Here is a 14490-nt window from a genome sequence, read left to right as displayed (position 1 = left end):
TAGTTTAGTAATTTGCACATTCGCAGTTTATCGTATGTTCTTAAAATACTCGCATAAAAGAAAGAACCAAGTATAATGTTTAGCACATAATTCCTAAATTCATGAAAAACTCCAGATCACAACTAGACTCAAAGTAGATTCCAAAAAGTATAACCTGACCCTCATACGATGTCTACAAGTTAAATATCAGAGAAGGTCTAATTACGGTTTACCAAATCAGTTTCTGCTCGCGCGTCAGTTTAAAAACATTTCTCATAAAATATTGAAAATAGATTTTGACAAATGGCCAATTGGAGATATCTCAAAACATTCAAATGTTTTGGTGATAAAATAATCAAATACATTCCTTTATCCAGTTAGTACAGATCAATCATTCTTTACAGACCCTTCAGTTTTAGTCAACAAACAGACATACAATATGGTCAAGCTTATAACTCATGTCAATTCACGTTTTCAGAAGTTAGAATACAAATGAAATACATCAAAGAACATATAAAATAACATATTCCAGAAGATCAAAGCCTCAATCAATTTCTAGTTTACTCTAGGTAATTTTGTTTAACTTTGAAAACAGATTCAGCACACTTTAAAAACCAAACCTTCGTTTTGACATAACAGAAGCATTACAAAAGCTTTTGACTCAAATCTTAAGTCTAATATGCATGATTTTTCACAAGGAATACAATGATATAAAAATCATTAGCCAAATCTTAAAGCATACAACTCAGAAAATTCGGATTACAAGCATAACCTAGTCAAACTTTCAAACTAGCATATCTTGATGATACGATAACGAAATCAAGCGAAATCAATGTCCAAAATTAATAACTTTTCGAGATCCATTCATCTAAACACATTATAAGATCAGTTCAATAATCAATTTTATCAGATTCATCAAATACAAATTCGTTTTTCATGCAAACAACCACAATCGAGCAATCAAACGATAAACGACAACTTTAAACATCATCAATTGAGCACTAGACTTGATTACACTATGTAAATTGTTGAGATTTAACAAGTCTCAAAACACTTAAACCATTTTAACAATCATTCAAAGCGGAAGCATGAAAACCGATTTGTCACTTGTTAATCTTTAACCATTTTAAAGTTAAATCCCAAGAAAGGATCAAGCTATGAAATATGCTTACAAACTAAAAGTGGGTTTAGAGTTTATACCTCCTCAAGCTAGTTGAGGGTTAAATCAAATGGATGATGATGAAGATGATGATGAATGGAGCTTCAAAATGATGAAACCTCAAGGAGAAATACCCCAAGCTATATCCCCAATACCCTTACTTTTGGTTAGGATTTATTTAACACTTGAAATAAGCTTCCAAATAAGCTCAAGAACCCTCCCTCCTACCTCAAAACTTTTGGCCAGAAATGCAGAAAAAAGAGGAGAGTTTTTGCTAGTTTGAAATGTGTATTGCATGTGTAATGTCCCCAAAACAAGTCTAGGTACATACATATGGAAGTGGGATTCAAGTGACCACTCAAAATGAGTCTAGGGGAAGTAAACTCCTACTTCCAAGGCCACTTAAAATTTTATTAAATTAAATTAATAAAATAGATTATATAAAATGTATTATATAATACTTCCATTTAATTTGTTATGTGTACATTATTTATAAAACCTATTTATATAAAATGTAACATAACTTATTAATTATTTACCTGTAAATAATTAAATCCTTATGATATAAATTATTCCATAATTTATATATACACATATCAAGTGATATTATTTTAGAAACCATTTTCTAAAATCCAAGTGTCACGTATTTTAATCCACGATTCAATCATTAAGATCTAATACGAATAAGGTGTTGGTAAGCTTGTTATTGGGTATGACCCGACTTGGATCAGAACACATTAGCCACATTAATTTAATATGTCTCTCGGGCATACAAAATTCCTTCACAAATGACAAAAAAAAAACTGATTTATAAAAGTTAGGGTTTACAAATATACCTTAGAATATCAAATTGCTTATATGTATGTGTGTAGAATGACGAGAGCAACGATGTTTATGCACAAGGTTTGATCTAATTGCAACTTGATGATGGTGTTTTGGTGGTGTGGTTGATCGACGAGCACAAGGGGCAGGGGAGAAGAACAATTGGCCAAAAAAATAGAATGAGGGTTTCTCAAGTTGTCTAGCTTTATATATATCAGGTTTAGGGCCTTAAATTACCTAACTAGTGACCCATTAGCCAAAACAAGTCCACTAAGGGGGTGTCCTGGGCTCGGTTTTGCTTAAATACTCGTACGCGCGTGGTCCGTTTCGAGTGCTGTTAACCGTACCAGGTCTTCGAAACGTTAACTAGTCGTTGAAACGCAATCACCGGATTTAATTCATTAAATAAATAATAAATTAAATAAGTTCTTGGTAAAGTCAATAATTATTAAAAATAATTATTTTGTCATTTTTCTGAGTTAATTATGCATAATTATGCATAATTAAGGGGGATATATAATTGTAACATCCTCAGATGGGCCTAGATGTAAGATGACCTTTTTGCCCTTATGCATAATTGTGTGGTTAATTATGCTTTTATTTTAGTTGAATAGTTTATATTATTTTATTGTGGTTAAGACCAGTTTGTGACAAGGGTCACAGAACAGGTTTGTTTATAAAATTTGGACTCCATTAGGGCAGTCAAATTAAGTACGAAAGATATTAGATGACTGGTAAATACCCGTGTGTGATGGGGCATTGTGTTTAACTTAAATATATAAGCCATGTTTCAGCTCATTTGTGTTGTTTTTTCCAGAATCTTCATTTCATACACACACATAAACCTAATTCCACCTAATTCAAGAACCATAATCTCTTGAATCTCATTTTTGTATTGAATTATTTGTGTGTAATCTGTTGCTAGTGATTTCAGTGTTTAAATCAAGGTAATCTCAACTGAATTTAGTGTTCAAATCTGTATATTTTGTGTTGTTAATTAAGTTTTGGTTCAAAATGGGGTTTTTGGTCAAATCTTGTGATTTTGATGTTGTTTTGACATAATATGCTAGGGTTTAGGTCTCTTTATGTGTTATAAACATAACCTGAACGGATTTTAGTGTCAAAACATGTAGAAATCGAGATTTGGGTGATTTTGGTTCAAAAACCCGTCATTTCTGTTGCTGCTGCTCGATGAACACAACCGTACGGTTGCAGCTTGCAACCGCACGGGTACATGGTGCAACCGTACAGGTGCATGTGCAACCGTACGGATGCAGTGGTGTGGTGCAACCGGGCAGAAAGAGTGTAACCGTACGGATGCACTCTGCAACCGTACGGATGGACTTGCAATCGTATGGATGCATGTGCAACCATACGGATGTAGATCAGAACTGCAGAGTTGTTTAATTTAGCTATTTTCTAGCCGTTATGTTGTTCGTGTGACTTATGATAATCAGGATGTAAATTCTGAAAATGCATAAGTGTTAGGTGGACTTTTAGTGATACTTTTGTCACTGATTTACTGTACTGTGCTGTTTTGTGTTAACAGACAGAAACTAACTTGATTTGCCTTATGTTCAGGTGATAAGGATAAGGAAGCCGCTCAGTGATAGATTATCTGAGCTAATTACTGGTATTCGGTGAGTGGGTCTATCTCCGGATAGAGTATTAAGTAGCTGACGCGCTACTTGTTCAGACTCTTTACTCTTATGTTTATATCCAGTATGATTGCCATGTGTAGTTAGATATTGCCATGCTAGTTAGGACGATTGCATGACTAATTATCTGTGATCTTATGTGCGCACTGTTAGTTGGACACCAACCGAGGCGGCAAGGTTGGGAACCCACCGAGGCAGCAAGCTAGGGTTGGTGTGAGGTCGACCGTGGTAGCCTCGTCAGGTTATGATGTTATTGATTATTCAGTATAGCATAGAAGGATGCATGTATTGCGTCTGGATGGTTATGCAGTGGAATTAGTAAAGCGGACTATCGGTAGACTGTAGCCTGATCAGCTAAGTCGTGTGCTCGTACAAGCCGCCGGTCCTCATATTGTCAGTTGTTGTATGCTAGTTCAGGACGTTAGCATATCTGTGACCTTTGCATGGTCGGTTGCTTAAGCATGGTCTGTTAGATAGTATCCATTCACTTAGCAGTTGTGCTAATTCCCCCACATTTCCACCCCTTACAGGTTTAGGTACTGCTGGTTAGGACGGGTGTTGCGGACGGGTTAGAAGACATGTTTGACTACGAGCTAAACTCTGATGTTTTCTCTTTGTACTGTTTTATGTAACACTGTTGCTTTTGGAATGTTAAATAAGTTGATTTGTTAACTATGGTTTGTAACTATTAATTAAGGTTGTTTTGATAAATATGTAAATACTTCCCTTGTGTTATTAAAAAAAAATTTAGGGTGTTACAACTTGGTATCAAAGCGTGGTTTAGCAGCAAATACGTGCTCATATTTGTTCCTAAACCCTGAGTTAAGTCAAACATGTCAGTGGGATGGGGGCTAAGTGAATGTAGGATGTTTGTACATGTTAGTGTTTAGTAAACTAACAGTTATCCACTAAGCTTTTGTGCGAGTGTTTTGTAGCACAGATGGCAGATAATAGGGATGCGAACGCTACAAACCCGATCCACCCCGGAATGTTCAGTGCTCTCGATGTGGAGGATGAGGCAGAGGTTTATGATGCTGATTATGTGCATGAGCTTGAAAGTAAGTTTAAGGAAGCTCAGGAAAAGATTGTTGAGCTTGAGTTAGCTAGAAATTCGGGTAATGAGGATACACCACCGGGTTTCCCCACTGCTCAATCACACACCGTACCGCAAATACACCAGAACCAATACCAATACCCATTTCAGAATTAATTCCCTCAATACATCGCGCCACCACAGATCAACTACCAGTACCCAAACCCAATGATGATGAACCATGTTCTGCCACCCATATATCAACAACCATTTCCACAACAGCAATTTCAACAACAATACCAGCCACCAAAAGGATGTACTTTTAAACAATTCAGAGATTGTGGACCGTCTCTGTTCTCGGGAAGTTCTGACCCAGCTGTGACTCTTAATTGGTTACGGGAGATTGAAAAGGCATTTGATGCCTGTCAGTGTGAGCCGGAATTGAAAGTGACTTATGCCAGCAGATTGTTGCAAGACAGGGCTACGGTGTGGTGGGATTCAGTAATAGCTAGTGTCCCTCTAGAGCAAGTTAAAATGATTACTTGGGAACAGTTTTACAGTAAGGTATGTGAGCAGTACTGCAATATGTTTGACATGAACAGAATTAAAATGGAGTTTCTTGAAATGTGGATAATGCCGCAGATGTCAATTGATGATGTGATTGAGAAATACATGGACAAGTTAAGGTTTGTGCAACAATGGGTGCCTGATGAATAATCAAGAATCCAACACTTTGTGAATATGATCTTGCCGGAATACAGGAAATTTGTGAGGCCCGCGCCGACGTTATCTCATGCTTTTGTGATGGCAAAGATGGTAGAAAGTGATGTAAGAGCAGCGAGGGGTGTGAATATAGGGAATATGGTACCACAGGGTAGTCAAACTACCATTCAGTCAAGTTCGAGGTCTAAGAAACCATTTGGGTTTAGACAAAAGGGTTAATCAAGCAAGCACAGGGTCTAGTTAGGGAAAGAAAGAATGGTGTAGGGTTTGTTAGTCTTCTCACAGTGGGTCGTGTTCTGAGGTAACGAGAAGATGTTTGAGATGTGGTATGGTAGGTCATGAGTCTCAGGGGTGTTCCTTCAGGGAAAATGTTTGTTGGAGTTGTCATCAGCCGGGTCATCGTTCAGCAAGTTGACAGGCGTCAAAGGGCATAAGTTCCGGGGCAGGGTCAGGGGCGCGTTCGACATATTTCGAGGGTTCCACAGCCTCAAGTGGACAGAAGAGAAAGAACCCGCTGAGTGTGAAAGCCAGGCCCTTTCAGATGACAGTTGAGGCCGCAACTAATAATGATAAGGTCATAGCCGGTATGTTCTTGATCAACTCAATACCTGCTAGAGTATTGTTTGATTCGGGTGCAAATAGGACGTTTATGTGTATAGATTTCTGTACTAAGTTAGGGTTACCTGCTATTGTACTTCCTGAGCATGTTAGAGTAGAGGTAGCTAATGGTAAGACGGTTCCAGTCATAACGTATGTGTCTAGGGCTAGTATAAAAATTGATGGGAGACCACTTGCTATGTCCTGTATAGTGTTACCTATCCCAAACTTTGATGTAGTGTTAGGGATGAACTGGATGAGCCTACATAAGGCACACATTAAGTGTGATAAGAAGATTGTGACCTTTCGTTTGAATGATGGAACCCTTATTATGGCCCGAGGGGAACGAAGTGGGTTCAGTTTTCCATTGATCTCTATGATGAAGGCGAAGAAGTCACTTTCTAAGGGGTGTGAGTCTTTTATGGCTTATTTTATTGACGCTAAGATAGAGAAGAGATATGTTACTGATATTCTGGTAGTTTCAGAATTTCCTGAGGTATTTCCTGACGAGTTACCGAGGTTGCCACCGGTAAGAGAAGTAGAGTAAAAGATTGAGTTGGTTCCGGGAACAACTCCAGTGGCTAAGGCTCCTTATAGGTTAGCACCTTCTGAAATCAGAGAGATGATGTCTCAGATACAAGAATTGTTAGACAGAGAGTTTATAAGACCGAGTTCCGCGTCGTGGGGTGCGCCGGTATTGTTTGTAAAAAAGAAAGACGGTACTCTGAGAAAGTGTATAGATTATCGAGAATTGAATAAGAGAACAGTTAAGAATAAGTATCCGTTTCCTAGAATCACTGATCTATTCGATCAGCTTCAGGGTGCATCGTACTTTTCGAAAATAGATCTTAGATCCGGGTATCATCAGGTTCGGGTTACAGAATCAGATATTCCAAAGACAGCGTTCAGAACGAGATATAGGCATTACGAGTTCTTGGTTAAACCATTTGGGTTAACGAATGCTCCAGCAGTCTTAATGGATCAGATGAACAGGGCTTGTAAACCGTATTTAGATTAGTTTGCTATTGTGTTTATAGATGATATATTGGTGTATTCAAAGACAGAGGCTGATCATGTGACTAATCTTCGAATAGTGTTAGAGTTATTAAAGAAAGAACAGTTATATGCAAAATTCTCGAAGTGTGAGTTTTGGCTTCGAGGAGTACAATTTCTGGGTCATGTTATCTGTGAGGCAGGTATTAAAGTGGATCCGTCGAAAATAGAAGCAGTAATGGGTTAGAATTCGCCGAAGACGCCGACAGAAGTTAAGAGTTTATTGGGTCTTGCGGGTTATTATCGCCGATTTATAAAAGATTTTTCTAAAATAGCGGGTCCGTTAACCAAATTGACCAAAAAATATGTAAGTTTTCGATGGGGTGATCAACAAGAACAGGCCTTTCAGACTCTGAAACAGTTATTATGTCAGGCTCCAGTGTTAGCATTACCAGAGGGTTCAGATGTCTTCGTGGTTTATTGTGATAAGTCAATTTCCGGGTTGGGGTGTGTACTGATGCAGAGAGATAAAATTATCGCGTATGCTTCTCATCAGTTAAAGACACACGAACGTAACTATCCGGTTCATGATTTAGAAATGGCAGCAGTGGTATTTGTGTTAAAGTTATGGAGACACTACTTATACGGTACAAAGTGTGTGATATGTACAAACCATAAGAGACTCCAATATATTTTCACGCAGAAAGAACTGAATATGCGATAGAGACGGTGGATTGAGCTTATAAAAGACTACGATTGTGACATAAAGTATCACCCGGGTAAAGCAAATGTTGTTGCCGATGCTTTAAATCGTAAGAAAACTGTAGAAACCGTGAAATTTATGAGAACTGAAATAGTTTCAGACCTTATTGAACAGATAAGACAGGTTCAAGCCCAAGATTTATTGGAGGAAAACTTGAAAACTGAATTAATGACCAAAATTAAAGACCAATTGACTGACGATTCCCGTGGACTTAAGACGTTTAAGAATCGAATTTGGGTGCCTATACTTGGAGATTTAAGAAAATTGATCTTAAATGAAGCGCACAAATCGAGATTGACTGTCCATCCGGGTAGTACCAAGATGTATAACGACTTAAAACCGATGTATTCGTGGCCAACAATGAAGAAAGATGTTGCTCAACTGGTAGAAAAATGTCATGTTTGTGCTCAAGTTAAAGCAGGACACCAAAAACCTTATGGTTCATTACAGCAATTGAAAATTCCAGAGTGGAAATGGGATCATATTACAATGGATTTTTTAACCAAATTACCTAGATCTCGGAGAGGTAATGATATGATATGGGTAATTGTTGATCGACTGACGAAGAGTGCACACTTCTTAGCAACAAAAGATATAGCTTTGTAGAGTACTTTGTCACAGTTGTACTTGAAAGAAATAGTTAGTAGACACGGGGTTCCGTTGTCTATCGTATCTGACAGAGATTCTAGATTTGTGTCTAACTTTTGGAACAGTTTACAGAAAATTTTGGGAACGAGGGTAAATCTGAGTACAGCATATCATCCACAAACTGATGATCAGAGTGAGCGTACAATACAGACACTAGAGGATATGCTTAGGTCCTGTGTGTTATAGTACAGTGGCCCGTGGGATATACATCTACCTTTGATCGAATTCGCCTACAACAATACTTACCATTCAAGTATTGGTATGCCGCCTTATGAGATGTTGTATGGTCGCAAATGTAGAACGCCGACTTATTGGTTAGAAGCCGGTGAGAAACAGTTTACAGGTCCAGAATTAGTTCAGATAACAGCAGATAAGGTAGCGATAGTACGTGAAAAATTGAAAGCAGTACGTGACAGACAGAAAATGTATGCTGATCCACGTAGACGTCCGGTAAACTTTGAGGTAGGTGATCGTGTTTACTTAAAAGTTTCACCATGGAAGGGAGTTATCAGGTTTGGTAAGCGAGGTAAGTTAGCTCCGAGGTACATTGGGCCGTTCAAGATTATTTAAAGGGTTAACGACCAGACTGTTGTGTTAGAGCTTCCAGCAGAGTTAGCAGAGATACATAACACTTTCAACGTGTGTTATCTTAGGAAGTGTAAGGTCGGTGATGAGACGCAACTGGTTCCATTAAGTGATTTGAGGGTAGAATTAAATCAAAAGTTAGTTGAAGAACCGGTTAGGATTGTTGGTAGAAAGGTGACAAAGTTGAGAAAGAAGGAGATCCATATGGTGCTTGTTGAGTGGAGGCATAGTTTAGGATCAAACCTTACGTGGGAGACCGAAGAGCTGATGAAGGCTCGTTATCCACGTTTGTTTGACCAAGACCAGATTCCGAGGACGTAATCTCTTTAAGGAGGTGGATTTGTAACATCCTCATATCGGGCCTAGACGTAAGATGACCTTTTTGCCCTTATGCATAATTGTGTGGTTAATTATACTTTTATTTTAGTTGAATAGTTTATATTATTTTATTGTGGTTAAGACCAGTTTGCGACAAGGGTCACAGAACAGGTTCATTTATTTAATTTGGAATCCATTAGGGCAGTCAAATTAAGTACGAAAGATATTAGATAACTGATAAATACCCGTGTGTGATGGGGGTATTGTGTTTAACTTAAATATATAAGCCATGTTTCAGCTCATTTGTGTTGTTTTTCCAGAATCTTCATTTCATACACACACATAAACCTAATTCCACCTAATTCAAGAACCCTAATCCCTTGAATCTCATTTTTTTATTGAATTATTTGTGTGTAATCTGTTGCTAGTGATTTCGGTGTTTAAATCAAGGTAATCTCAACTGAATTTCGTGTTCAAATCTGTAGATTTTGTGTTGTTAAATAGGTTTTAGTTCAAAATGGGGTTTTTAGTCAAATCTTGTGATTTTGATGTTGTTTTGACATAATATGTTGGGGTTTAAGTCTCATTATGTGTTATAAACATTTCCTGAACGGATTTTAGTGTCAAAACATGTAGAAATCGAGATTTGTGTGATTTTGGTTCGAAAACCCGTCATTTCTGCTGCTGCTGCTCGATGAACACAATCGTACGGTTGTAGCTTGCAACCGCACGGGTACATGGTGCAACCGTACGGGTGCATGTGCAACCGTACGGATGCAGTGGTGTGGTGCAACCGGGCAGAAAGAGTGTAACCGTACAGATGCACTATACAACCGTACGGATGGACTTGCAACCGTACGGATGCATGTGCAACTATACGGATGTAGATCAGAACTACAGAGTTGTTTAATTTAGCTATTTTCTAGCCGTTATGCTGTCCGCGTGACTTATGATAATCAGGATGTAAATTCGGAAAATGCATAAGTGTTAGGTGGACTTTTAGTGACACTTTTGTCACTGATTTACTGTACTGTGCTGTTTTGTGTTAACAGACAGAAACTAACTTGATTGCCTTATGTTCAGGTGATAAGGATAAGGAAGTCGCTCAGTGATAGATTATATGAGCTAGTTGCTGGTATTCGGTGAGTGGATCTATCTCCGGATAGAGTATTAAGTACCTGACGCACTACTTGTTCAGACTCTTTACTCTTATGTTTATATCCAGTATGATTAACATGTGTAGTTAGATATTGTCATGCTAGTTAGGACGATTGCATGACTGATTATCTGTGATCTTATGTGCGCACTGTTAGTTGGACACCAACCGAGGCGACAAGGTTGGGAACCCACCGAGGCGGCAAGGTAGGGTTGGTGTGAGGTCGACCGTGGTAGCATGGTCGGGTCATGATGTTACTGATTGTTCAGTATAGCATAGAAGGATGCATGTGTTGCGTCTGGACGGTAATTGATAATGCTAAAAACGAACATATATTTCCTAGCATTATCCCTCAGGAAAGACAAGCTTTTAGTTGCAATTGTTCTATTTACAAGTGATATTCGTTTAAATAATAAAAGGTGAAGACAAAAGATAGATTCGACGAATTGAAGATGCAAACGACCAAAAAGCTAAAAAGTACAAAGTACAATCAAAGTGGTTCAAATTATTGATGAGAAACGTCTAAAAGTTACATGAGTACGAGCCACAAAACGCAAAATACAAGATATTAAATTGTATGCAAGGACGTTCAAAAATTCGGAACCGGGACCAGAGTCAACTCTCAACGCTCGTCGCAACGGACTAAAAATTACAAGTCAACTATGCACATGAATATAATATAATATATAATTAATTCATAAAATTATATAAATATTATATTATATATAAAACCGTCGGCAAACAATAAAACAAATCTTTGTGAGCTGGAAAAGCAGGCCATGCGATCACATGGCCTGGAAGTGCAAAATCAATGTGGTCGCATGGTGAACAGTATCAGCTGACATCCTATATATTTCGCAGTTTTCGGCCGAATATCTACACCTAATTCAATCTCTCTATCTCTCACGTAATATATATATATATATATATATATATATATATATATATATATATATATATATATATATATATATATATATATATATATATATATATATATATATATATATATATATATATATATATAATTTTAATTTTAATTTTAATTTAATAATAATAAGGGTATGTTAGCGAATGTTGTAAGTGTGTAAGTCAAAATTCTGTCCGTGTAACGCTACGCTATTATTAATCATTGTAAGTTATGTTCATCCTTTTTAAATTAATGTCTCGTATCTAAGTTATTATTATGCTTATTTAAATCGAAGTAATCGTGATGTTGGGCTAAAATATTAAAGACGGGGTTATTGGGCTTTATACCATAATTGGGGTTTGGACAAAAGAACGACACTTGTGGAAATTAAACTATGGGCTACTAATGGGCTTTATATTTGTTTAATTGAATGATAGTTCGTTGATTTAATATAAAGATTTACAATTGGATGTACCTATAAATAACCATATACACTCGATCGGACACGATGGGCGGGATATTTATAAGTACTAATAAGCATTCATTTAACCGGACACGGGAATGGATTAGTCAATGGACTTATTAAAACAGGGGTAAATTATATACAAGGAAAATTAGTGTAATTATAGTTTAAGTCCCCAATTAGTTGGAATATTTGACTTCGGATATAAGGATAATTTGACGAGGACACTCGCACTTTATATTTATGACTGATGGACTGTTATGAACAAAAACCAGATGGACATATTGAATAATCCAGGACAAAGGACAATTAACCCATGGTAATAAACTAAAATCAACACGTCAAATATCATGATTACGGAAGTTTAAATAAGCATAATTCCTTTATTTCATAATTCATCGCACTTTTATTTACTGTCATTTTATTTAATTGCACTTTTAATTATCGTACCTTTTTAATTATCGCAATTTTATTTATTGTCATTTTATTTATCGCAACTTTTATTTACTGTCATTTCATTTATCGCATTTTTAATTATCGCACTTTAATTATTGTCATTTACTTTACGCTTTAATTAAAAATGCGATAAATTGTCATTTACTTTACGCTTTAAATTAAGTTTTATTTTTAATATTTTACATTAGGTTTTAACTGCGAATAATGTTTTAAAATCGACAAACCGGTCATTAAACGGTAAAAAAACCCCCTTTTATAATAATAATACTACTTATATATATATTTATATATATACAAATATAGTTTTAAAAATATAGCGTTAAACTTGGCTAGCTCCCTGTGGAACGAACCGGACTTACTAAAAACTACACTACTGTACGATTAGGTACACTGCCTATAAGTGTTGTAGCAAGGTTTAGGTATATCCACTCTATAAATAAATAAATAACTTGTGTAAAATTGTATCGTATTTAATAGTATTTCGTAACAAAAATATAACTATTTCGTATACTTGATGTTTTAGCAGAGTGGTATAAAAATACTATTAAATTTTACAAGAAAATAATATTAAATACGATATAATTTTACACAAGATATTTATTTATTTAGAGAATGGATATACTTAAACCTTGCTACAACACTTATAGGCAGTGTACCTAATCGTACAGTAGTGTAGTTTTTAGTAAGTCCGGTTCGTTCCACAGGGAATCTTTTTAAACAAAGCTTAACGCTATATTAGTTTACTTTTATAAAAATACAAATATATATATATAAGTAATATTATTATTATAAAGGGGGGTTTTCACCGTTTAATGACCGGTTTGTCGATTTTAAAACTTTAGTCGCAGTTAAAACCAAATGTAAAATAATAAATACAAGACTTAATTTAAAGCGTAAAGTAAATAACGATAATGAAATTGCGAATAATAAAAGTGCGATAAAATAAACTTGCGATAATAAAAAAAAGTACGATAATTAAAAGTGCAATTAAATATAATAACAACAAATAAAAGTGCTATAATTAGAAGTGCAATTAAATATAAAATAAAGGAAGTTAAATATGAAATAAAAGAATTATGCTTATTTAAACTTCCGTAATCATGATGGTTGACGTGTTGATTTTAGTTTTATGCCCATGGGTTAATTGTCCTTTGTCCTGGATTATTTAATATGTCCGTCTGGTTTTTGTCCATAACAGTCCATCAGTCATAAATATAAAGTGCGAGTATCCTCGTCAAATTATCCTTATACCCGAAGTTAAATATTCCAACTAATTGGGGACTTAAACTGTAACAAGATTTTAATACTTTGTTTAATAATTACACCAGGATGTCGACTGAGTGTAACCCAAGGTTTTAATATTTTGTTATCAATTATACCAAGTGTCCTTGTACATAATTTCACCCCTGTTTTAATTATTCTAGTGGCTATTAATCCATTCCCGTGTCCGGTTAAATGAACGATTATTCGTACATATAAATACCCCGCCCATCGTGTCCGATCGAGTGTATATGGTAATTTATAGGGACACCCAATTGTAAATCTTTATATTAACATTAACAAACTATCATTTAGTTAAACAAATATAAAGCCCATTAATAGACCATAGTCTAATTTCCACAAGTGTCGTTCTTTTGTCCAAACCCCAATTATGGTACAAAGCCCAATTACCCAATTTTAGTAATTAGCCCAACATCATGATTACTTCGGATTAAATAAGCATAATAATAACTTAGCTACGAGACATTAAATTAAAAAAGTTGAACATAACTTACAATGATTAAAAATAGCGTAGCGTTACACGGACAGAATTTCGACTTACACCCTTACAATATTCGCTAACATACCCTTATTATTAGGATTAAAATTAAAATTAAAATTAAAATTAAAATTAAAATATAAATATAAATATAAATATATACGATATAGATAGAGAGATGGATATTAGATGATGAAAAATGATCAGAATTCGGCTGGCTTTATAGGGAATTGCAGAATTTGGGGCTCCGCGACTCGCGGCCCTTTTTTCCTTCAAACTCCACGAGTCGCGGAGTTTGTAAATACAGATCACACAATTTGGAGTCTTTCTTGCCGACGGTTTTTATTTATTTATATAATATATAAATAATTATAAGAATTATTTAAATATTATATTATATTTATGTGCATAGTTGACTTGTAATTTTTAGTCCGTTGCGTCGAGCGTTGAGAGTTGACTCATGTCCCG

Source organism: Rutidosis leptorrhynchoides, chromosome 9 (genome assembly GCF_046630445.1).
Source record: "Rutidosis leptorrhynchoides isolate AG116_Rl617_1_P2 chromosome 9, CSIRO_AGI_Rlap_v1, whole genome shotgun sequence".
Taxonomy (NCBI): Eukaryota; Viridiplantae; Streptophyta; class Magnoliopsida; order Asterales; family Asteraceae; genus Rutidosis; species Rutidosis leptorrhynchoides.
The sequence above is the reverse complement of the archived record's forward strand: the minus strand, read 5'-3'. Positions refer to the sequence as shown.